The sequence below is a fragment of the Schistocerca piceifrons genome, chromosome X, assembly GCF_021461385.2.
Source record: "Schistocerca piceifrons isolate TAMUIC-IGC-003096 chromosome X, iqSchPice1.1, whole genome shotgun sequence".
Taxonomy (NCBI): Eukaryota; Metazoa; Arthropoda; class Insecta; order Orthoptera; family Acrididae; genus Schistocerca; species Schistocerca piceifrons.
The window spans coordinates 979639287-979651581 of record NC_060149.1 but is presented as its reverse complement, the minus strand read 5'-3'; positions in this window follow the sequence as shown (position 1 = coordinate 979651581).

The following is a 12295-nucleotide window of genomic DNA, read 5'->3' as shown; positions in this document are numbered from 1 at the left end:
GACACTAGTTATAGATTCCGATGCTTTACTTCAGGTTTAATGTATCCCTCTGACCTTCGTATTGACGATGAAACACAGAAATTGAATCGGAATTAAATAGGAAACGCACAATGTCGACTTAAGCACAAGTAGACTGACTCTTCTTACTGTCTATGTTTTGAACCATTCTTGTGACACTAGTTATAGATTCCGATGCTTCACTCTAGGTTTACTGTATCCCTTGGACCATCTTATTGACGATGAAATACAGAAATTGCAACGCAATTAAATAGAAAATGCACAATGCCGACTTAAGTACAAGAAGACTGACTCTTCCCACTGTCTATGTTTTCAACCATTTCTGTGACACTAGTTATAGAGTGCGATGCTTCACTTCAGTTTTACTGTATCCCTTGGACCTTCTTATTGACGATGAAACACAGAAATTGCATCGGAATTAAATACAAAAGGCACAATGCCGACTTAAGTACAAGACGTCTGACTCTTCTTACTGACTATGTTTTGAACCATTCCTGTGACACTAGTTATAGATTCCGATGCTTCACTTCAGGTTTACTGTGTCCCTTGGTCCTTCTTATTGACGATGTAGCACAGAAATTGCATCGGAATTTAATACAAAAAGCACAATGCCGACTTAAGTACAAGAAGACTGACTCTCCTTACTGTCTATGTTTTGAACCATTCCTGTGACACTAATTATAGATTCCGATGCTTCACTTCAGGTTTAATGTATCCCTCTGACCTTCGTATTGACGATGAAACACAGAAATTGAATCGGAATTAAATAGAAAACGCACAATGTCGACTTAAGTACAAGTAGACTGACTCTTCTTACTGTCTATGTTTTGAACCATTCTTGTGACACTAGTTATAGATTCCGATGCTTCACTCTAGGTTTACTGTATCCCTTGGACCGTCTTATTGACGATGAAATACAGAAATTGCAACGCAATTAAATAGAAAATGCACAATGCCGACTTAAGTACAAGAAGACTGACTCTTCCTACTGTCTATGTTTTCAACCATTTCTGTGACAATAGTTATAGATTGCGATGCTTCACTTCAGGTTTACTGTATCCCTTGGACCTTCTTATTGACGATGAAACACAGAAATTGCATCGGAATTAAATACAAAAGGCACAATGCCGACTTAAGTACAAGACGTCTGACTCTTCTTACTGTCTATGTTTTGAACCATTACTGTGACACTAGTTATTGATTCCGATGCTTCACTCCAGGATTTCTGTATCCCTTGGACCTTCTTATTGACGATGAAACACAGAAATTGCATCGAAATCAAATAGAAAAGGCACAATGCCGACTTCAGTACAAGAGGACTGACTTTTCTTACTGTCTATGTTTTGAACCATTCCTGTGACACTAGTTATAGGTTCCGATGCTTCACTCCAGGTTTACTGTATCCCTTGGACCATCTTATTGACGACGAAACACAGAAATTGCATCGGAATTAAATAGAAAAGGCACAATGCCAACTTATGTACAGGCTGATACTGATCTTCGGCCTGACATGGCTGCTTGTCCTGTTCCAGAGGTTGCCCCTCAGTCTGCAAGATCCGGGCAGTCGCAGAGGGTGGGCTTACTGGTAGTTGGGAGCTCCAACGTCAGGCGCGTAATGGGGCCCCTTAGGGAAATGGCAGCAAGAGAGGGGAAGAAAACCAATGTGCACTCCGTGTGCATACCGGGGGGAGTCATTCCAGATGTGGAAAGGGTCCTTCCGGATGCCATGGAGGGTACAGGGTGCACCCATCTGCAGGTGGTCGCTCATGTCGGCACCAATGATGTGTGTCGCTATGGATCCGAGGAAATCCTCTCTGGCTTCCGGCGGCTATCTGATTTGGTGAAGACTGCCAGTCTCGCTAGCGGGATGAAAGCAGAGCTCACCATCTGCAGCATCGTCGACAGGACTGACTGCGGACCTTTGGTACAGAGCCGAGTGGAGGGTCTGAATCAGAGGCTGAGACGGTTCTGCGACCGTGTGGGCTGCAGATTCCTCGACTTGCGCCATAGGGTGGTGGGGTTTCGGGTTCCGCTGGATAGGTCAGGAGTCCACTACACGCAACAAGCGGCTACACGGGTAGCAGGGGTTGTGTGGCGTGGGCTGGGCGGTTTTTTAGGTTAGATGGCCTTGGGCAAGTACAGAAAGGCAACAGCCTCAACGGGTGCGGGGCAAAGTCAGGACATGCGGGGACCAAGCAGCAATCGGTATTGTAATTGTCAACTGTCGAAGCTGCGTTGGTAAAGTACCGGAACTTCAAGCGCTGATAGAAAGCACCGAAGCTGAAATCGTTATAGGTACAGAAAGCTGGCTTAAGCCAGAGATAAATTCTGCCGAAATTTTTACAAAGGTACAGACGGTGTTTAGAAAGGATAGATTGCATGCAACCGGTGGTGGAGTGTTCATCGCTGTTAGTAGTAGTTTATCCTGTAGTGAAGTAGAAGTGGATAGTTCCTGTGAATTATTATGGGTGGAGGTTACACTAAACAACCGAACTAGGTTAATAATTGGCTCCTTTTACCGACCTCCCGACTCAGCAGCATTAGTGGCAGAACAACTGAGAGAAAATTTGGAATACATTTCACATAAATTTTCTCAGCATGTTATAGTCTTAGGTGGAGATTTCAATTTACCAGATATAGACTGGGACACTCAGATGTTTAGGACGGGTGGTAGGGACAGAGCATCGAGTGACATTATACTGAGTGCACTATCCGAAAATTACCTCGAGCAATTAAACAGAGAACCGACTCGTGGAGATAACATATTGGACCTACTGATAACAAACAGACCCGAACTTTTCGAATCTGTATGTACAGAACAGGGAATCAGTGATTATAAGGCCGTTGCAGCATCCCTGAATATGGAAGTTAATAGGAATATAAAAAAAGGGAGGAAGGTTTATCTGTTTAGCAAGAGTAATAGAAGGCAGATTTCAGACTACCTAACAGATCAAAACGAAAATTTCTGTTCCGACACTGACAATGTTGAGTGTTTATGGAAAAAGTTCAAGGCAATCGTAAAATGCGTTTTAGACAGGTACGTGCCGAGTAAAACTGTGAGGGACGGGAAAAACCCACCGTGGTACAACAACAAAGTTAGGAAACTACTGCGAAAGCAAAGAGAGCTCCACTCCAAGTTTAAACGCAGCCAAAACCTCTCAGACAAACAGAAGCTAAACGATGTCAAAGTTAGCGTAAGGAGGGCTATGCGTGAAGCGTTCATTGAATTCGAAAGTAAAATTCTATGTACCGACTTGACAGAAAATCCTAGGAAGTTCTGGTCTTACGTTAAATCAGTAAGTGGCTCGAAACAGCATATCCAGACACTACGGGATGATGATGGCATTGAAACAGAGGATGACACGCGTAAAGCTGAAATACTAAACACCTTTTTCCAAAGCTGTTTCACAGAGGAAGACCGCACTGCAGTTCCTTCTCTAAATCCTCGCACAAACGAAAAAATGGCTGACATCGAAATAAGTGTCCAAGGAATAGAAAAGCAACTGGAATCACTCAATAGAGGAAAGTCCACTGGACCTGACGGGATACCAATTCGATTCTACACAGAGTACGCGAAAGAACTTGCCCCCCTTCTAACAGCCGTGTACCGCAAGTCTCTAGAGGAACGGAGGGTTCCAAATGATTGGAAAAGAGCACAGATAGTCCCAGTCTTCAAGAAGGGTCGTCGAGCAGATGCGCAAAACTATAGACCTATATCTCTTACGTCGATCTCTTGTAGAATTTTAGAACATGTTTTTTGCTCGCGTATCATGTCATTTCTGGAAACCCAGAATCTACTATGTAGGAATCAACATGGATTCCGGAAACAGCGATCGTGTGAGACCCAACTCGCCTTATTTGTTCATGAGACCCAGAAAATATTAGATACAGGCTCCCAGGTAGATGCTATTTTTCTTGACTTCCGGAAGGCGTTCGATACAGTTCCGCACTATCGCCTGATAAACAAAGTAAGAGCCTATGGAATATCAGACCAGCTGTGTGCCTGGATTGAAGAGTTACTAGCAAACAGAACACAGCATGTTGTTATCAATGGAGAGACGTCTACAGACGTTAAAGTAACCTCTGGCGTGCCACATGGGAGTGTTATGGGACCATTGCTTTTCACAATATATATAAATGACCTAGTAGATAGTGTCGGAAGTTCCATGCGGCTTTTCGCGGATGATGCTGTAGTATACAGAGAAGTTGCTGCATTAGAAAATTGTAGCGAAATACAGGAAGATCTGCAGCGGATAGGCACTTGGTGCAGGGAGTGGCAACTGACCCTTAACATAGACAAATGTAATGTATTGCGAATACATAGAAAGAAGGATCCTTTATTGTATGATTATATGATAGCGGAACAAACACTGGTAGCAGTTACTTCTGTAAAATATCTGGGAGTATGCGTACGGAACGATTTGAAGTGGAATGATCATATAAAACTAATTGTTGGTAAGGCGGGTACCAGGTTGAGATTCATTGGGAGAGTGCTTAGAAAATGTAGTCCATCAACAAAGGAGGTGGCTTACAAAACACTCGTTCGACCTATACTTGAGTATTGCTCATCAGTGTGGGATCCGTACCAGGTCGGGTTGACGGAGGAGATAGAGAAGATCCAAAGAAGAGCGGCACGTTTCGTCACTGGGTTATTTGGTAACCGTGATAGCGTTACGGAGATGTTTAATAAACTCAAGTGGCAGACTCTGCAAGAGAGGCGCTCTGCATCGCGGTGTAGCTTGCTCGCCAGGTTTCGAGAGGGTGCGTTTCTGGATGAGGTATCGAATATATTGCTTCCCCCTACTTATACTTCCCGAGGAGATCACGAATGTAAAATTAGAGAGATTAGAGCGCGCACGGAGGCTTTCAGACAGTCGTTCTTCCCGCGAACCATACGCGACTGGAACAGGAAAGGGAGGTAATGACAGTGGCACGTAAACTGCCCTCCGCCACACACCGTTGGGTGGCTTGCGGAGTATCAATGTAGATGTAGATGTAGATGTAGAAGAGTGACTCTTCTTACTGATAATAGTTTGAACCATTCCTGTGACACTAGTTACAGAATCCGATGCTTTACTTCAGGTTTACTGTATCCCTCTGAACTTCTTATTGACGATGAAACACAGAAATTGCATCGGAATTAAATACAAAAGCCACAATGCCTACTTAAGTACAATAAGACTGACTCTTCCTACAGTCTATGATTTGAACCATTTCTGTGACACTAATTGAAGAGTCCGATGCTTCACCTCAGGTTTTCTGTATCCCTTGGACCTTCTTATTGACGATGAATCACAGAAATTACATCGGAATTAAATACAAAAGGCACAATGCCGACTTAAGTACAAGAAGACTGACTCTTCATACTGACTATGTTTGAACCATTCCTGTGACACTAATTATAGATTCCGATGCTTCACTTCAGGTTTACTGTATCCCTTGGACCTTCTCATTGACGATGAAACACAGAAATTGCATCGGAAGTAAATACAAATGGCAAAATGCCGACTTAAGTACACGAAGAGTGAATCTTCTTACTGTCTATGTTTTGAACCATTCCTGTGACACTAGTTATAGATTCCGATGCGACACTCCAGGATTACTGTATCCCTTGGACCTTCGCATTGACGATGAAACACAGAAATTGCATCGGAAGTTAATACAAAAGGCACAATGCCGACTTAAGTACAAGAAGACTGACTCTTCTTACTGTCTATGTTTTGAACCATTCCTGTGACACTAGTAATAGATTCCGATGCTTCACTTCAGGTTTACTGTATCCCTCTGACCTTATTGCCAATGAAACACAGAAATTGCATCGGAATTAAATACAAATTGCACAATGCCGACTTAAGGACAAGAAGACTGACTCTTCATACTGACTATGCTTTGAACCATTCCTATGACACTAGTTATAGATTCCGATGCTTCACTTCAGGTTAACTGTATCCCTGTGACCTTCTTATTGACGATGAAACACAGAAATTGCATCGGAATTAAATACAAAAGACACAATGCCGACTCAAGGACAAGAAGACTGACTCTTCTTACTGACTATGTTTTGAACCATTCCTGTGACACTAGTTATAGATTCCGATGCTTCACTTCAGCTTTACTGTATCCCTCTGACCTTCTCATTGACGAAGAAACACAGAAATTGTATCGGCTTTAAATAGAAAAGGCACAATGCCGACTTAAGTACAAGAAGACCGACTCTTCTTACTGCCTATGTTTAGAACCATTCCATTGACACTAGTTAAAGATTCCGATGCTTCACTCCAGGTTTACTGTATCCCTTGGACCTTCTTATTGACGACGAAACACAGAATTTGCATCGGAATTAAGTAGAAAAGTCACAATGCCGACTTAAGTACAAGAGAACTGACTCTTCTTACTGACTATGTATTGAACCATTCCTGTGACACTAGTTATAGATTCCGATGCTTCAATTCAGGTTTATTGTATCCCTCTGACCTTCTTATTGACGATGAAACACAGAAATAGCATCGGAATTAAATAGAAAAGGCACAATGCCGACTTAAGTACAAGAAGACTGACTCTTCTTACTTACTATGCTTTGAACCATTCCTGTGACACTAGTTATAGATTCCGATTCTTCACTTCAGGTTTACTGTTTACCTTGGACCGTCTTATTGACGATGAAACACAGAAATTGCAGCGGAATTAAATACAAAAGGCACAATGCCGACTTAAGTACAAGAAGACTGACTCTTCTTACTGACTATGTTTTGAACCATTCCTGTGACACTAGTAATAGATTCCGATGCTTTACTTCAGGTTTACTGTATCCCTCTGACCTTCTTATTGACGATGAAACACATATATTGCATCGGAATTAAATACAAAAGGCACAATGCCGACTTAAGTACAAGAAGACTGACTCTTCCTACTGTCTATGTTTGGAACCATTCCTGTGACACTAGTATTAGATTCCGTTGCTTCACTTCAGGTTTACTGTATCCCTCTGACCTTATTGCCGATGAAACACAGAAATTGCATCGGTATTAAATACAAAATGCACAATGCCGACTTAAGGACAAGAAGACTGACTCTTCATACTGACTATGCTTTGAACCATTCCTATGACACTAGTTATAGATTCCGATGCTTCACTTCAGGTTAACTGTATCCCTGTGACCTTTTTATTGACGATGAAGCACAGAAATTGCATCGGAATGAAATACAAAAGGCACAATGTCGACTTAAGTACAAGAAGACGGACTCTTCTTACTGTCTAAAATTTGAAACATTCCAGTGACACTAGTTATAGATTCCGATGCTTCACTTCAGGTTTACTGTGTCCCTGTGACCTTCGTATTGACGATGAAACACAGAAAGTGCATCGGAATTAAATACAAAAGGCACAATGCCGACTTAGTCAATGTTTCTAACCATTACAGTGACACTAGTTATTGAATCCGATGCTTGACTCCAGGTTTACTGTATCGCTTGGACCTTCTTATTGACGATGAAACACAGAAATTGCTTCGGAATTAAATACAAAAGACACAATGCCGAATCAAGGACAAGAAGACTGACTCTTCTTACTGACTATGTATTGAACCACTCTTGTGACACTAGTTTTAGATTCCGATGCTTCACTTCAGGTTTACTGCATCCCTCTGACCCTCTTATTGACGATGAAACACAGATATGGCATCGGAATTAAATACAAGAGGCACAATGCCGACTTATGTACAAGAAGACTGACTCTTCTTACTGACTATGTATTGAACCATTCCTGTGACACTAGTTATAGATTCCGATGCTTCACTTCAGGTTTACTGTATCCCTCTGACCTTCTCATTGACGATGAAACACAGAAATTGTATGGGCTTTAAATAGAAAAGGCACAATGCCGACTTAAGTACCAGAAGACTGACTCTTCTTACTGCCTATGATTAGAACCATTCCATTGGCACTAGTTAAAGATTCCGATGCTTCACTCCAGGTTTACTGTATCCATTGGACCTTCGTATTGACGATGAAACACAGAATTTGCATCGGAATTAAGTAGAAAAGGCACAATGCCGACATAAGTACAGGGAGACTGACTCTTCTTACTGATTATAGTTTGAACCATTCCTGTGACACTAGTTATGGATTCCGTTGCTTTACTTCAAGTTTACTGTATACCGTGGACCTTCTTATTGACGATGAAACACAGAAATTGCATCGGAATTAAATAGAAAAGGCACAATGCCGACTTAAGTACAAGAAGACTGACTCTTCCAACTGTCTATGCTTTGAACCATTCCTGTGACACTAGTTATAGATTCCGATGCTTCACTCCAGGTTTACTATATCCCTTGGACCTTCTTATTGACGATGAAATATAGAAATTGCATCGGAATTAAATAGAAAAGCACAATGCCGACTTAAGTAAAAGAAGACTGACTCTTCTTACTGACTATGTTTTGAACCATTCCTGTGACACTAGTTATAGATTCCGATGCTTCACTTCAGGATTACAGTATACCTTGGCCCTTCTTATTGACGATGAAACACAGAAATTGCATCGGAATTAAATACAAAAGGCACAATGCCGACTTAAGTACAAGAAGACTGACTCTTCCAACTGTCTATGCTTTGAACCATTCCTGTGACACTAGTTTAAATTCCGATGCTTCACTTCAGGTTAACTGTATCCCTCTGACCTTCTTATTGACGATGAAACTCAGAAATTGCATGGGAATTAAATACAAAAGGCACAATGCCGGCTTAAGTACAAGAAGACTGACTCTTCCTACTGTCTATGTTTTGAACCATTCCTGTGACACTAGTTATAGATTCCGACGCTTCACTTCAGGTTTACTGTATCCCTCTGACCTTATTGCCGATGAAACACAGAAATTGCATCGGAATTGAATAGAAAAGGCACAATGCCGGCTTAAGAACAAGAAGACTGACTCTTCTTACTGACTTTGCTCTGAACCATTCTTGTGACACTAGTTATAGATTCCGATGCTTCACTCCGGGTGTACTGTATCCCCTGGACCTTCTTATTGACGATGAAATACAGAAATTGCATTGGAATTAATTACAAAAGGCACAATGCCGACTTAAGAACAAGAAGACTGACTCTTCTTACTGTCTGTGTTTTGAACCATTCCTGTGACACTAGTTATACATTCCGATGCTACACTCGAGGTTTACTGTATCCCTTGGACGTTCTTATTGACGATGAAACACAGAAATTGCATCGGAATTAAATACAAAAGGCACAATGCCGACTTAAGTACAAGAAGACTGACTCTTACTATTGTCTATATTTTGAACCATTCCTGTGACACTAGTTGTGGATTCCGATGCTTCACTTCAGGTTTACTGTATCCCTCTGATCTTCTTATTCACGATGAAACACAGAAATTGCATCGGAATTAAATACAAAAGGCACAATGCCAACTTAAGGACAAGAAGACTGACTCTTCTTACTGACTATGTTTGAACCATTACTGAGACACTAGTTATAGATTCCGATGCTTCACTCCAGGTTTACTATATCCCTTGGACCGTGTTATTGACGATGAAACACAGATATTGCATCGGAATTAAATACAAAAGGCACAATGCCGACTTAAGTACAAGAAGACTGACTCTTCTTACTGACTATGTTTTGAACCATTCCTGTGACACTAGTTATAGATTCCGATGCTTTACTTCAGGTTTAATGTATCCCTCTGACCTTCGTATTGACGATGAAACACAGAAATTGAATCGGAATTAAATAGGAAACGCACAATGTCGACTTAAGCACAAGTAGACTGACTCTTCTTACTGTCTATGTTTTGAACCATTCTTGTGACACTAGTTATAGATTCCGATGCTTCACTCTAGGTTTACTGTATCCCTTGGACCATCTTATTGACGATGAAATACAGAAATTGCAACGCAATTAAATAGAAAATGCACAATGCCGACTTAAGTACAAGAAGACTGACTCTTCCCACTGTCTATGTTTTCAACCATTTCTGTGACACTAGTTATAGAGTGCGATGCTTCACTTCAGTTTTACTGTATCCCTTGGACCTTCTTATTGACGATGAAACACAGAAATTGCATCGGAATTAAATACAAAAGGCACAATGCCGACTTAAGTACAAGACGTCTGACTCTTCTTACTGACTATGTTTTGAACCATTCCTGTGACACTAGTTATAGATTCCGATGCTTCACTTCAGGTTTACTGTGTCCCTTGGTCCTTCTTATTGACGATGTAGCACAGAAATTGCATCGGAATTTAATACAAAAAGCACAATGCCGACTTAAGTACAAGAAGACTGACTCTCCTTACTGTCTATGTTTTGAACCATTCCTGTGACACTAATTATAGATTCCGATGCTTCACTTCAGGTTTAATGTATCCCTCTGACCTTCGTATTGACGATGAAACACAGAAATTGAATCGGAATTAAATAGAAAACGCACAATGTCGACTTAAGTACAAGTAGACTGACTCTTCTTACTGTCTATGTTTTGAACCATTCTTGTGACACTAGTTATAGATTCCGATGCTTCACTCTAGGTTTACTGTATCCCTTGGACCGTCTTATTGACGATGAAATACAGAAATTGCAACGCAATTAAATAGAAAATGCACAATGCCGACTTAAGTACAAGAAGACTGACTCTTCCTACTGTCTATGTTTTCAACCATTTCTGTGACAATAGTTATAGATTGCGATGCTTCACTTCAGGTTTACTGTATCCCTTGGACCTTCTTATTGACGATGAAACACAGAAATTGCATCGGAATTAAATACAAAAGGCACAATGCCGACTTAAGTACAAGACGTCTGACTCTTCTTACTGTCTATGTTTTGAACCATTACTGTGACACTAGTTATTGATTCCGATGCTTCACTCCAGGTTTTCTGTATCCCTTGGACCTTCTTATTGACGATGAAACACAGAAATTGCATCGAAATCAAATAGAAAAGGCACAATGCCGACTTCAGTACAAGAGGACTGACTTTTCTTACTGTCTATGTTTTGAACCATTCCTGTGACACTAGTTATAGGTTCCGATGCTTCACTCCAGGTTTACTGTATCCCTTGGACCATCTTATTGACGACGAAACACAGAAATTGCATCGGAATTAAATAGAAAAGGCACAATGCCAACTTATGCACAGGCTGATACTGATCTTCGGCCTGACATGGCTGCTTGTCCTGTTCCAGAGGTTGCCCCTCAGTCTGCAAGATCCGGGCAGTCGCAGAGGGTGGGCTTACTGGTAGTTGGGAGCTCCAACGTCAGGCGCGTAATGGGGCCCCTTAGGGAAATGGCAGCAAGAGAGGGGAAGAAAACCAATGTGCACTCCGTGTGCATACCGGGGGGAGTCATTCCAGATGTGGAAAGGGTCCTTCCGGATGCCATGGAGGGTACAGGGTGCACCCATCTGCAGGTGGTCGCTCATGTCGGCACCAATGATGTGTGTCGCTATGGATCCGAGGAAATCCTCTCTGGCTTCCGGCGGCTATCTGATTTGGTGAAGACTGCCAGTCTCGCTAGCGGGATGAAAGCAGAGCTCACCATCTGCAGCATCGTCGACAGGACTGACTGCGGACCTTTGGTACAGAGCCGAGTGGAGGGTCTGAATCAGAGGCTGAGACGGTTCTGCGACCGTGTGGGCTGCAGATTCCTCGACTTGCGCCATAGGGTGGTGGGGTTTCGGGTTCCGCTGGATAGGTCAGGAGTCCACTACACGCAACAAGCGGCTACACGGGTAGCAGGGGTTGTGTGGCGTGGGCTGGGCGGTTTTTTAGGTTAGATGGCCTTGGGCAAGTACAGAAAGGGCAACAGCCTCAACGGGTGCGGGGCAAAGTCAGGACATGCGGGGACCAAGCAGCAATCGGTATTGTAATTGTCAACTGTCGAAGCTGCGTTGGTAAAGTACCGGAACTTCAAGCGCTGATAGAAAGCACCGAAGCTGAAATCGTTATAGGTACAGAAAGCTGGCTTAAGCCAGAGATAAATTCTGCCGAAATTTTTACAAAGGTACAGACGGTGTTTAGAAAGGATAGATTGCATGCAACCGGTGGTGGAGTGTTCATCGCTGTTAGTAGTAGTTTATCCTGTAGTGAAGTAGAAGTGGATAGTTCCTGTGAATTATTATGGGTGGAGGTTACACTAAACAACCGAACTAGGTTAATAATTGGCTCCTTTTACCGACCTCCCGACTCAGCAGCATTAGTGGCAGAACAACTGAGAGAAAATTTGGAATACATTTCACATAAATTTTCTCAGCATGTTATA